At 52.1% G+C, this 13,975-nt stretch overlaps 1 protein-coding gene across 3 annotated transcripts in view; it reads left to right on the top strand.

Moving 5' to 3' along the window:
- Positions 1-1,604: 1,604 nt before the first annotated feature.
- The window catches only part of Znf76 (zinc finger protein 76), a 26,587-nt gene continuing 14,216 nt past the window's right edge, over positions 1,605-13,975 (top strand). The window contains exon 1 of one of the 3 annotated variants that reach the window (XM_028777099.1): positions 1,605-1,936. The gene's annotated coding sequence lies outside the window, so the exon portion shown is untranslated. The remainder of the gene's footprint in view (positions 1,937-13,975) is intronic. The other 2 variants (XM_028777100.1, XM_028777101.1) reach the window with 2 other exon arrangements.

Genomic DNA, 13,975 nt, shown 5'->3' with positions numbered 1-13,975 from the left:
TGAATTTTCTCATTTGAGTATGTGAGTGCATTTGTGAGCGTGCTTGTGTATGTAAGCACGCTGTGTGTGAGCGTGTGTGTGTGTGTGTGTAAGCCCACTACTGTGTGCTTTTGGAGTTCCGAGGACAACTCGGGGAACAGGTTCTCTTTTTCCACCCCGATGTTGACCTCTTGACCCTCCTGGTTTCACCTCCCCCGTGCAGAGGATTAGTTATACACCACTGTGTCTGGCTTTCTTGCTGTATTTCTAGCCAATAATCCACGCTGTAAAACCCTGGAAAGGTCCGGTGCCTGTTGTGCGAGGTTGGCAGGGATGGCTCTTACTGGGGAAATTCCAGTACCACTCTGAGACCTAAGGATTAACAGGCTCCTGCCAAGGCTCCGCCCCCAGGCTCCTGCTAAGGCTCCTCCCCAGGCTCCGCCCCCAGGCTCCGCCCCCCAGGCTCCTGCCAAGGCTCCTCCCCTTTCATCTGCTTATTTTTAGCTGGAAGCTCATTTTCTCTCTAGTTTCTGAAAATCTCCTAAATCACAATTCCTTCCTGCTTGGAAGAGAGACGATTAGGAGACTTTTAAAGTTTGGGCGCCAGGTGTGAAGACGGGACAAGAGGATCACAAGTTCAAGGCCACCTTGGGATACATAGTCAAAAAAAAAAGAGAGAGAGAAACAGAGAAAAAAAGAGAAAAAACAGAGAAAAAAAGAGAGAGAGATGGAAAAACAGAGAAGAAAAGGGAGCACTTGGTTTTGTTCTTCAGATTGCTACTCTATCAAGGGAAGCAGTTTGTTTGGAGGGGGCTGATGGAGAAATGAGTGAGCCCCCAACAACCCGTCCCTCAGGGGTCCCGACCATCAGCATGTCATCTCTCAGGGAAGGCAGTACTGTACGATTATTCCTCCAGCAACCGCTGTCAGGGAACCTTCCTTCAGAGGTGAGCATCCCTCTGGGAGATGAGTTCAGCCTCAGGGCCTCAGGGCCCTTAAGAGACAGGAGGGGCTCGCATCCCTTATAAACACTCATGATCCCCAGGGCACTGTGCCCCACAACACGGGGGACAAAGGCCAGTACTGCGGGGAGCATTGTCAAGCAGGAAGGACTGTCAGGGCGCCATCCTTCATAATGCTGTCCCCTCCACTCCATCCCTCGGGCATCTTCCCACAAAATGCAGGGAGGATTGTCCCTCGGGGTGCAGTCCTTGCGGAAGGAGCATCTCTCAGGGAGACCGTCCACAGGGAGGACCATCCCTCAGTCCCTCCATTCCCTCATGCCCTCAGGGTGCTGAGCCCCGGTTCACCTTCTGTCCCAGCGCGTCCCTCGGGGTGAAGTCCCAGGGGGAGATGACTGTCGGGATGTCATCCCTCGGGGAGCCGCTGCACAAGGCGCGAGGAGGACCGTCCCCCGGAGCCCCAACCCCTCCAGGCTCCTCGTCACCGTCCTTCGCAGTAACCACTTAGAGATACCTGCCACGGCTTCCTCCGGAGCAGCCCGCGGCGGAGCGATTTCCCCGTTGCTATGACGACCGCGGCTTCCACCCGGCGTCCTGACGTCATCACGCCCTCCCCGGGCGCCGGGGGCTGGAGAGGCCGCGTCACCCGGCGGGGCCAGCAGTGAGAAGAGCGGGGCGGAGCTCCGAGGCTCGCCTGAGGACGCTCGGCGGCCTGGGCTCCGGGGCCCGGGAACCGGGATAAGCAGGCCGGCCGCCGCGGCGGAGGGGGGCGGGCTGGAGCGTGGCCCCGCGCTGGTCATCCGGGTTCCGGGGCCCCGGCGGAGGCCGCGCCGGGAGCGAGAGGGAAGTGCGGCCGCCCTGGAACCTGGATATCGCGCGAGGCAAGCCGCGCGCGGGCGGGCGGGCTATGGCGCAGGCGGGTTGCGGGGCCGGCGCTGGTGGCAGGGCCCGGTGCATGGCGGTCTGTCGGCGGAGTCGCCCTCGGGGGCTGTCAGGTTGGTGGCCGCGGGAAGAGTGGGTCCACCGTGCCCCGAGGCGGGAGGCCGGGCGGACGCGGGGCCCCGGGAAGGTCCCGAGCCCGTCGTGCCCACCCTCCTCCGTCCCTGGCCTGGCGGCTGGGCCTCTCTGGACGGCGGCCTGACCCCACCCCCACCCAGGGTCCCTGCCCCTCTATCCCGCCCTAAGACTCCTCCCCCAAGGACTCCCAAACCCCACCCCGTGTTCGCGCCCGCCTCCTCCTCCTTGACCCCCATATACACACACCTCATCCCCCTGACCCCAGACCTCACCAGGCGACCCCTGATTCATTGAGTGTGCTAACCCCAGCCCTGCTTCCGGACCCATCAGTCTCAGTTCAGATACAATCATCACACGGCTTCCAACATCCCCGTAGTCCCTAGTGACCCCTAAACTACCCTCTGTAAACCCCCTTTAGTCTTCTCCTGCCTACTGCAAACCAGACTCGGGGCTGTTTCCCCACCCACTCATCCACATAACTCGTGATCTTCGCCTGTAACACCATGGTCATCTCCCTGACCCTACTGACACCCCTCTTTGCCGCCCCACTCCCAGCCTCCAGTGTCAATCAGCACATACATAACTTAAGCCTCCCACCACCACCACCACCGTTGTAATGCTTAAGAGTAAATGGAGATGAAGGTTCAGTTGCGTTCTGGATTGAGTGTGTGGTTTCAAGTTCAGAGTCTATCACGTTTGGCTTGGGGAACCTTTGGCAGACGTCCTTTCCTTACGGTGGACTTGAGTTTCTGATCAGAACTGTGACGAGAGATTGCGTTGTGGTGATCTTATTAAAGTTCTGCAGTTCTTAGTCAAGACAAAAATAGCAAACTTTTTCGTACCCTGCCCCAGAAATGTAGTCCTTGTAACCTCACCCCCAGGATCCACTTGACTCTACTGAACGGTTTTTCTTCATTCCCGTGACCCGGCACTGAACTGTGGGCACTGTCTCCCTTGATTGGTCTCTCTCAGTTTGTAAAGCAATGTAGCACAGAGTTTTCCATTGGGATGTTGACATCATGAGCTTGGCCCTTCGGCTGGTGGAACTTTTGGCCTAGCGTCTGAAGCCTTTTTGACCCCTTAGTCTCCACTCTGCCAAGGGAGGGTGGTAAAATGTCTGAGGTAACACGTGCGGAACATTCAGGACCCTTGCTGGTCCACAGGAACCCTTTAAGGTAGAGCAGTTGATTTTAATGAAGGTCTAACTGTACTGGGTGCTGGGGACACCACAGACCACAAGCACATGGCCCTTACCAGTCACTACTGCTGCCATCTTGGGATTCCTGTGCCCATCTCTGTTGAATGCTTCTCATCTCTCACTTGGACGTTTCATAGCTCCTTAGTAATGATCCCCCTGCCCCAGAAACTACTGTATGCCAAGCTTTATTTATATAGATTAACTTGACCTCTCACAACCCTGAGGTATTAGCTCTTTCTGTCACCACTCCCTCCCTGCCTTTTCCTGAGTGTTGCTTTTAATAAAGGAATCTGGAATTCATACATTTGAACCAACCATCCCAGAAAACCCACCCACTCCATTGTCATACCCTGACTTCCTCGTTTTCCAAATTCTCCTCAGGCCCTTGCTTCTTGCTTTCCAGGAATTCTTAGATTCAACATTCATTCATCTAATCACCCTCAAGGGTTTCTCCTCCTCTTCGTCCCATGACTTAGTGACTTTTCTCATCCTCTTCGTGACCCTTGACCTCTTATTCCCCAAGACCCCTTGCACCTTGTGTGGGAAGGACATATAACTACCTTTTTTAAAAATCCCTACCTGAGGCTCCTGTCACAAAAGACAGAATAACAGGAGAAAAGCATCTGAGTTTATTTAGTATAACTCACCCGATGGGAAACTTTCAGTTAAGGATGTGAAGACCTGATGATTAAACCCATAAATGTTTATCCTAGGCTTGGTGAAAATGGAAAATATAAGGCCCCCCACCCAAAAAAATGCAGTAAACGGGGGTGGGGTAACAACAAGCCCCAAGTGTTCAGGATCTTACCCAAGACCTGTATCATTAAAATAAGGATGTTCCTCCCTCCCCCCACCGGGCATGGGAGGGCACATGAGGATCTTAGGGCTGCTGCAGAGAAGATAAGAGAGACCTTGGTTTTCATGTTCTCAGCTTGCAGTGTTCTGGGGTAGCAATCCTGAACCCAATTAACCCTCACAGCTGTCCCGCTTAGCCACACTGTACCACTAAGCTATAGTCCCAGCTCCCGTGTCTGTGCTTGGCTCTCACTCAGTGATGTCACTGGCGTCACCCTCCATCCGTTCCTGGTACATATGCCCAAGGAATCTATGCGTCCCTGTGCTGTAGGAAACCTGTTGTCAGCCTGTGGTCTAGTTCCTCCCCTAACTTTTGCCATCCTTGGCCACATCCTGTTCTCTGAAACCTCTAATTAGTACTCCTAGTGACCTTGTCATTTGCCTAGCTTCTGAGAAATGAGCCGCTTCTGCCCCTAGCACATGGCCCCACCCTCCCACCCTTCACACACCTGTACACTGGCCCACTAAGTGGTCCACAGCCCTGCCCAGCTCCTGCCTAGCCTTCATCAAGAATTCATTTCCAAGGAGAAATTGCTGTTCGTTGGTTAGTCCCCACTCTTTCTCGAAGCATTCACTCCCCCCCCCCTCCCCCCTTGTCCCTGTCAGTAAGAGTCCTCACCTCACGGATCTTGACAAACTAACCATGTGTGCCTCTGCTTCCCGCCCAGCTCTTGCAATGGCCGTGGCTTTTGAATTCTGAGACTCCTACTCCCAGTCCCTGTAGGAGAGGCACCCCAAACCTCTGGTTTGTCCTGAGAACTGTGCTCTGGGCACATCTGATGGATTTGGATGCTAGAGACCCAAGAGTCTCTCTGTCTTTCGAGAGTAAGGGGAGAGCCCTTGGAAGGCCTTCAGACCTGATCTGGCTGGGTCTCCCCAGCACACCCTTCCAGTACACCCTTCCTTGTTCCCAGCCTCGCTCTGAAGCCGCCACAGATCCTCTGAGGATAGAGTGCACTGTCACCCTCCCCTGGCACCGACTTAGCCCTGTTGTTTTCTCAGCCCGTGGCTCCCCTCCCACTGGAAGCTGGAATGTGAGTCGCAGAGAACTGTGCCCCACAGTCTGTCCTGTAGGTCACCCGAATCCTGGTATTGGCTGTACAGTCGTAATCAGCCAAAGGTGAAATGGCAGGCCCCTGCGGGTGGACTTCAGAAGGCTGGTGCTTTCTGGGTTGTTTTTATCTTTCTTAGGACACATTCTGCCTTATGTGTCTACTCCTCCCTGTGATTTCCTTGAGAGCAGATGCTGATTCCTTTGATCTTCCGACATCTGAATTCTCCCTCTCATCTTTGGATGGTAGTCAGCCATTGCTGACTGCACTGAGTGGATCCTGAACCCCCTCCTGTCTTTAGAAGGAAGTCAGTCAGTCACTGCTTCCTGCACTGAGGGAACTCTGAAATTCTGCGTCACCTGAAAGCAAGGAGAACACATTCTGTGGCTGCTTCCTCCTCCCACAGGGCCCTCTAAGCATGCTAACAGGTCAGACATCGAGGAACTTAACCGTTTCTGTGTTTAGTCATCGTTCTGGTGAGGCAATGGATAGTAACGCCTGACTTCTGGGGTTGTTTGCTTTTGGGTAGTAGGTTGAGGAGACACCAGACTCTAGGCAAGATGGCTCAGCTGGTAAAGAGCCTGATGACCCAAGTTTGATTGCCAGGACCCATACGGTAGGAGAGAACTAACTCTCTTCCAAGGTGTCCTCTGACCACCATGCGAACACCATGGCATGCTTGTGGGTGTGAGCGTGCACACATAGAACAAACAGTTTTTAAAGGGTGTTAGGACCCAGTGGAAACAGCCAGGGACTGTTCTGTATAGACTTGTTTCAAAGAAAACGGCTTTGTGAACTGTTTAGGAGAGTGGGAAGGACTGGTCGCTAGCTGGCTATTGGAAATTGTCGGGTCTCTGGAAGTTTTAGTATTACTGTGTCGACTTTTATGTGTGTCAGAAATCGACATCAGGAGTTGGGATGTGGGGGACTAGAGAGATAATCACGTAAAGTTTAGCCCCGTTCCTCGGAAAGCACCTCCAGTCAAATGAGCTTCTGTTACTGAATCAGAACTTACCTAGACTAAGTAGACAATTTGGCCCTAAATGATACCTGACCTTATCTGTTTGTGAGACATCAGAAGGCTAAATTTAAGAATCCACACTCTGTAGAAGTCTGTGCCGGCGGTCTGGGACTTGCACTGTCCTAGCAACTAGAACCTGTTGCCCTGGTGCCTCCCTGCTCCCCAGCTCAGGGGTGGTTTCTTGTGGGAATAACTGACTGGATCCAGACAGAGGTGAGGCAGTAGGAGAGTGCTCCCCTCCACACCCCTGCCCCCCCCCCCCCCCCCCCGGGGGGGGAGAGGCCCGGCTCAGCAAGGGTTTTCTCCTTCTGACCTACTGGGAGATCTGGAAGGCATGGTTGTCCATTCATTCGCTCATCCATCCATCCATCCATTCTATAAGTCTTTGGTCGGTGTCTGCTGTGTGCAAAGCACTCTTTTAGGTATTGGGGATAGAGAACTGTCAAAATAAACCCGAGACAATTGAAACCTTCAAGTAGAGAAGAGAGGGCGGCCAGGGTTCTTGTTTTAGTCAGAGTGGCAAGAAACTTGTGGCTGAAAAGGTGAAATTTGAACAGAGAAGTTAGGGATGAGCCTGGTGTATATATTTAAGGTTTATTTCTGTAACAGCAGACAAGCAAGCTCAAAGGCCCCGAGGCAGAAATAAGCCAAAAACTTGAGGAGCCAGCAGCAGAGCTGTGGTACCCAAATGGCTGGTGGGCTGACAACAGAAAGAGAGATGGGTACTCCTGCAGTGGGAACTGATGGGTGTTCCTGTAGTGGGAACTGATGGGTGCTCCTGCGGTGGGAACTGGTGAATGCCCCTGCGGTGGGAACCAACAGAAGGCTCATTTAATAGGGCATGTTGGGGGTGCTCTTGCAGTGGTCCAAAAAAGGAAAGTTGATGGTTTGGAATACACAGTAAAGGAGTAAGAGAGAAACCGTTGGATTGCGGTCTTACTTTGAAAGAGGTGTCTACAGGTGGCTGGATTGAAAGTGTCAGGTAAAGACACTGGGGACAGCTCCCAATTCCCATTTACTGAGAGAGGGAGTTTGGAAAGTCAGAGTGTTAGAAGAACAGGTTAGGAATCACCCTACCCCACCCCCATCTGAGACAGAGTCTCCTGTAGCCCAGGCTGGGCTCTTAACTTACCGTGTAGCAGAGGATGACCCAAGCGTTTGATTCTCTATACTCTTACCTGCCGGGGGGTGGGATTACAGACTTGCGCCTGAACCCAGATCCCCAGCCCCAGAAGTCATTTCTTTCCTTTTAATACTGGAATTCATTTTTTTGTTTTGTTTTATGTTTGGTTTGGTTGGATTGGGTTGGGTTTTGGGGTGTTTTGGAGTCAGGGTTTGTCTATGTAGCCCAGGCTGCCCTGGAATAAGCATGTCACTTGTGAGACTCTTTTGGACAGCAAAATAGAACTGTTGCTATGTGGCTCAGTTTAAAATCTGTGGGGCCCTCATAACTATCTGCTGTCCCAGCACCAGGTAACAGACTGCACGTGGAAGGAAAAATTAGAGATTTGGGAGTCTGCCTGGACTCTGCCTGTGACCCCACAGCTCCTGGCTTCCCTTCTAAACAGCTACCTTAGGCTAGAATGGAGCTGTCATCTCAGCGCCCCCCCCCCACCCCCACCCTTGTGAGCGTTGGTGAATTTAGAATAAGCAAGGCAGCGAGGCTATGTAGTGGGAGTGCTTCGGAGGCTGTGAGCTCTGCCCAGGCAGTGTGTTGGTGACTGACTTCCTCCTTTCTTCCAGAGAGCACCCACCATGTGTGGCTTGCTGATGCTTCCTGAGGGTGTGGCTTTGGAGGCTGAGCCTGCCCTCCTGGAGCACGGCTGAGTCTGCCCTCCTGGAGCACGGCTGAGTCTGCCCTCCTGGAGCACGGCTGAGTCTGCCCTCCTGGAGCACGGCTGAGTCTGCCCTCCTGGAGCACGGCTGAGTCTGCCCTCCTGGAGCACGGCAGTCAGCTTCACACTAACAGGCATAAGGGTCTCTACCAAGTGAACGCTGGGTGTGCTCATGTGCGCCTGTGGCTCCAGCCCTGTGGAGCTGGGAACACTCTGCTCCTCAGAACTTGCTGCCAGCCAGTCTAGCCAACCAGTGAGTTCCAGGTTCCCAAGAGACTGTCTCAGAAAGTGAGGTACAGAGTGACTGAGCCTCCAGCCTCTGACCTCTATGGTCACTCAGACACGTGCACACACACACTCCATACACACACTCACACACACACTTATACACACACTCATATACACTCTTACACACACACACACACTTGCACAAACATACACTTATATACTCACACAGACACACTCATACACACACTCTTACACACAGTTGCACAAACATATACTTATACACACACAGACACACACTCACACTTATACACACACTCATACACACACTCTTACACACACACTTGCACAAACATATACTTATACAGTCACACAGACACACACACTCAATACACATGCTCTCACACACACTCCACTCCTCACGCACATACACTTATACACACACACAGACACACACTCACATATTCATTCATTTTAAAACAAACTATTCCATCAAAGGGATGTCCCACAGTTTACCTGCTGAGGACATCTTGGTTTCTATGAGTTTGGGCTTTGAATGAACATGTCTGTGGATGTATTCTCAGTTCAGGATGAAAAGGGTCACTCACTGGGTCACATGGGAAGGTTGTACCAGCACCACCGTGAGTGGCTGCCAAACTGCTTTCCACAGTGGCCGTCCCCTCGCACACTCCCCATGACAGGAGGCGAGACTTCGTGTCAATCCACACCCGTGGCCTGCATAGGATACTGCCAGTGTTTGAGACACTCACCTTTCTAACAGCCTTCCAGAGCTAGCGGATTTTCAGTACCTCTCCATTACAGTGTCTGTTTAAACCTTTGCCTTCTTTACTGTTCTTTGAGATAGGTCTCACTCTGTAGCCCTAGCTTATGTATAAGCAGGCAGACCTCGAAGTCCCGCGGGTCCTCCTGTACCTGTCTGCCTTGTAGGTTTACAGTGTGAGCTCCCACTCACAGTCTGTGTCTGTGATTTTAATATATTTTGTAGATTTTTAAAACATTTACCCATATGTTGATTCGCCTAACAAACTCTTCTATCCATTGCCTTTTTCTCCTTCTAAAAGCCAAAACTACCTTCTCTTCTTTATTAAGACTTTGCATATTGTTCCACTTTGATGCCTTAATTAAATGATGTTAAGGGAGCGTCCCCGCCCCTCCTGATGCTGACGGGATATGTCATTTTTCACAAAAATGGCACTTGTCAAGCTGGTGGTGATCACAGATTAATTAATACCTTTATCATTGCTAATATACGTATTGGTTTTTTTTTTCTTGAGGCAGGGTTTTGCTGTATATCTCTGATGGCCTGGAGTTTGCTGTGTAGTCTAGGCTAGCCTTGCATTCACAGAGATAGACCTGCATCTGCCCTCCGCGTGCTAGGATTAAAGGTGACACTCAGAGGGCATGGTTACACCCATAAGGCTATGCCACTTCTACACCAGCGGCTGCACCCGTAAGCGGGTGGTTACTGCGGTTCTCTGGTAGCATGTGGAACGCCTTCCAGTATGTGGACGGCAGTAGTGGGTGAGGCCGGCTCCATTTCTCTATGTTCAGTGGGAAAAAAATTAAATAAAAATAAAGGTATACTCTGCCAATTTGCCTATTAGCCCACTCAGAGTTAGTATAATCTTCCAACATGCCTTGATTCTGGATACTCCTGAACTGAAAATGAAGGTGAGATCCAGCCATGACCACCATCTTGGATGTTCACAAGTTGAGGTGTTAAATCCAACTAATTGTGTGCCCAAGATTCCATTTTAGTTGAAATGGTTTCTGTTCTGTAATGACGGGCCTGCATCCCCTGCGCTTTGGAACTGGCAGTAATCCACTCTGCCTGGTCACTGCCTTGACTGTGGCTACCCCTCATCAGTATAGCTGCAGCAGTATACAACCATGCAAGCATGAGCTGGGCTTTTAAAGCCAGCATGCCTTCAGCAGGGATATGTGTGTGATGCCCTGCGCAGCACAAATTTCTGTTACTAATTTCCTGTTTTCACTTCATGGTTTAGCAAACCACAGAATTTGGCTTGGGTCCTAATGTGCATGAAGTCCTCTTCTGTAACAGCAGATACAGAATCAGCTTGTCACAGCGGCTCTCCCAGATCCGCTTCTGACTTGTTTGCCCTCCTGTCCCCATCAGCCTTCGTCCCTCCAAGACTGATGTTTGCCGTCCATGAGAGGTTTGCGTGTGGACAAGATCAGATCTGAACCTTTGCAAAGCGCAGGCCGCAAGCACGCATGCCCTCTCCGGTCTCTTGCCTCTTGCAGACAGTTTACATAGAACAGGCTTTGTGGAGGGACCTAGAGAAGATGTGCTCATCTGTAAAGCCTCTCAGAAGCTTGCCTCCCCTGGTGCTTTGGCAACAGGAAAGGCATCCTCATACCCTGACAGGTTTTCTACATCCGACCAACAGGTTGAATTGGTTTTAAAAAGTGGAGCTACAGAACAGGGTCGGGGCTGCTCTGAGGAAGTCAGGAGTGCTTGCTTTAGGTCTGGCTGTCATCGTACTCTTGTCCCGCCAACACCCAACCCCCAGCTGTCCCTCACTGTACCTGTACCCAGGAGTCGGTTAATCGGATACCTCCTCTGTCCATCTTGAATCTGAAATGCCCAGTGCAGGCAGGAACTGCTCAGACAGCCTCTGAGGTCTGCCCATCGCCCGTGAGTTTAGTGGTAGCGTAAGAGGACTCAGAGTAAGCCATCATTTAAAGACGGGAAAGGGAGGCTGGAGCTTCCAAATTAAAGGCAGATGGCTGCCAGTCAAGGCTCTCACCCCTTAGACTTGATGCTCTAAGACTCAGTGCACAGACCTGCAATCTCGGCTTCAGAAGGCAGAAGGATCACAAGTTCAAGACCATCCTGAGCAACATAGTCAGACCGTACCTCAAGCAAAAAGAAAAAGGGAGAGAGGAAGGGAGAATGAGGGCTTCAGCTCCTGCCTGGCAGTCCTGGAATCACACGCCTTAGGAAGGCCCTCGGAGGCTGGGGAAGTGAGGGCGGAGCAGCAGCTGCTCCAGGGTGTGTACTTTGAGGTTTGAGGAGGAAACGAGGTGCTTCAGCCTGGATGTGACACCAGGCAGAGGAGTGAAGATGTGTTTTGATGGGCTAGTGGTAGAACACTTGCTGAGCAAGCCATGGCTGAGCTTAAGACCCAGGAGAGGAAGGAGTGGGGGAGGAAGTGGGGGAGGAAGAAAAGAAGGGAGAGAGGAAGAAAAGGAAGGGTAGGTTTGATTTTCTTTGGGTCTAAGAAGGGACATTTTGGGAAATGTTGGCTCCCAGCTTTTCCTCCTCCCTCAGCTCCCCCGGGACAGACCTAGAAGGGTGAGGTGAGGTTACTGAGCTTTGAGTGCTGACGGCGTCCTGTACTTTACCAGGAGGCAGTGTGGAGGCCCGCGTCAGGCCGGCCAGCCCGCGTCAGCAGTAGCTGGCAGCTCTGGGACCTCGGGCCAATGGCTCTACCACCTAGCTTCAGTTGCCTCGTCTGCAAGGGGTTGTGTGTGCCTCCTCAAAAAAGACCAGTGAACACATGCACATATGAAGAGTGTGTCCGTCATCACTGTGTTAGCCTGAGCAGTGAGAAGGACTGTAGGGCCATCGGGGCCAACGGGTAAGGAAGCAGGCGGGGAGGCAAATCAAGGCAGAAACCAGTTCTGCAGAGAGCCATCCAGTTCCTCCATGAGGGCGTGAACTAAGATCACGCTGTACTCCCTCTTCAGAGCCTCCATTCCGCAGTACTTTTCTTGCCCTGTCCTGAGTGGCAGCGCGTATGACTTGTTTAGCCCTTACAGGCACCTAGGAAGCAGAGTCTTTGCTGTCTCAGCTTCAGCATCTGAGGCTCAGAGAGGGTCATTCATTTGCCCAAGGCTGCACAGCTTCTAAGAGAGAGTCCCTAGATTAGAATGTAAGCTATCCGAGTGCAGAGCCCTGTAGAGTGCAGACACTGTAAATTAAACCACCTGACATAGTGGGAGCTCCAAGGCCAGCCATAGAAGCTGGAGACCATTTTATCTCTTCAGCCTGTGGTCTGCTTTGTATTTAGGCCAAGTCTTGTATGTGTCCTTATTTCTCACGTATTGTTGTAGTAAAACGGGTTACCAAAAAAACAAAACAAAAAATCTCTCACTGATTGAGAGACTGGGAGTTGGGAGTTGAAGAGCAGCCCAGGACCAGTCAGCGTCAGAGATCTGAGCAAGGTGGGTCAGTCCTCGAGGAGATGGTTCAGGTGTCAGTTCCCAGAAGCTGTTCACCTCTGATCTCCCCGCGTCTCTGTCTCTGCCTTAGACAACCTCGTTAAAAATGTGCATACAGGCCTGTGTTCCACAAAGGTACTTTTTTAGTGGCCTCGGTTTTTAAGCACCGGGGAGACCCTCTGAACTTGGCAGCATAGTAGAGAACTTGATTGCTCATTCTAGATCAGACGGCGTGGGTTCAAATCCTCCTCACACACTTAGTAGCTCTGCAACCTTGAGAAAGTGGTTTGATGTCTTAGCACTAAACTATGAAGTCGAGAGAACAGGACCAGCAAGGCGGCACCGCAGATAAAGGCGCTTGCTACCGACCCTGACAACCCGAGTTTAGCCCCCAGAGCCAACATGGCGGAAGGATTGAACCAGCTGCCTCGAGTTGTGCCCTGACCCCTGCACGCACACGCACACTCGGAGAAAATGGTTTTAAACCAGGGAACATAACGGTACCAGAGCACAGAGGTGTGAGCATGTCTACACCCCTGCGGTCCCGGGTAAATGTTAGTGGACTTAGCAAGCGAGTTGTCCTGGTGAGCGATGCCAAGCTGGGGATGGAGCATCCCGGCCAGCAAGTCCCAGACGGGCTGTAGTAGTTACGCTGAAGTACGATCTCCCAACCCTCGAGGCCCAAAGCCCCAGCTTGTCACTTCTGGTCTCAAGCCACGTGACCTAGAAACATCCTCCGGGTACATCAGTGCGGAGACAGAGTACCATCTGGGTGTTGCGAGGTTAGAGTAGGCTGTCCGGGAGAATCTTGATGGGGATGACCAAGATGGCTGTGTGGGTAAAGGCACTTTCGACCAAGACCGACGACCTGCGTCCAACACATGGGATCCACATGGTGAAAGGTAGAAAGCAGTCCCCGAAAGCTACCAATAAGGGTAAGAAAGGAAAATAAATGCCTCTTTAGAGAATCTTAACGAGACCAAAAGCGGGCTGAGGGCCTCTGACAGGTCACATAGCGGGGGCCTACAGTGGACCACGCTCCACACTGCTAGGGCATAGTGAGTCTGTCCTGTGCACAGCCTGTAGCACGTGGGGCCCGAGCAGCCACCCCGAGCCAGGAGAGCCCTGGGTAGAACCCAGGTTACAGCCCAGGTTACGCTGATACATGGTGAAGGAAGTGATCCCAGAGCTGTGAGCACCAGGAAGAGGAAGGGCCCCAGCTTCTGGGGGAAAGCTGCATCTTTAGACTTAGGGTGGGTGATGGTTGTTGTTGTTGTTTTTAGGTCATAGAAAATAAATCAGAAACAGTCAAGACTTTGTCTGAGGACACAGTTAGGAGGCTCTGAGTGAGAAGTAGCCTGGCTTTTAAGAGCAGAGGACTCACGGATGACCCAGGTTAGAGGTGCTGTCCCCGAGGTGCCGTCCCCTAGGTGGGGATGTGATGAGTTGTGTTAAGAACCTGCCATCCTTGAGGATGGTCAACAGTGCCGGTGGATGGGTGGGTCTGAGCGCAGGATAGACGTGGAGTAATCACAGACAACCAGGCAGAGAAGCTACCCGCCCGCCAGCCTTCAACAGGAAGTGAGCTCCAAACGCTTCTAGCAGTGGATTTTTGCTTCACA

The sequence above is a fragment of the Grammomys surdaster genome, unplaced genomic scaffold (genome assembly GCF_004785775.1).
Source record: "Grammomys surdaster isolate TR1022 unplaced genomic scaffold, NIH_TR_1.0 277, whole genome shotgun sequence".
Lineage (NCBI taxonomy): Eukaryota > Metazoa > Chordata > Mammalia > Rodentia > Muridae > Grammomys > Grammomys surdaster.
This window is presented reverse-complemented; position numbering and strand designations above follow the sequence as displayed.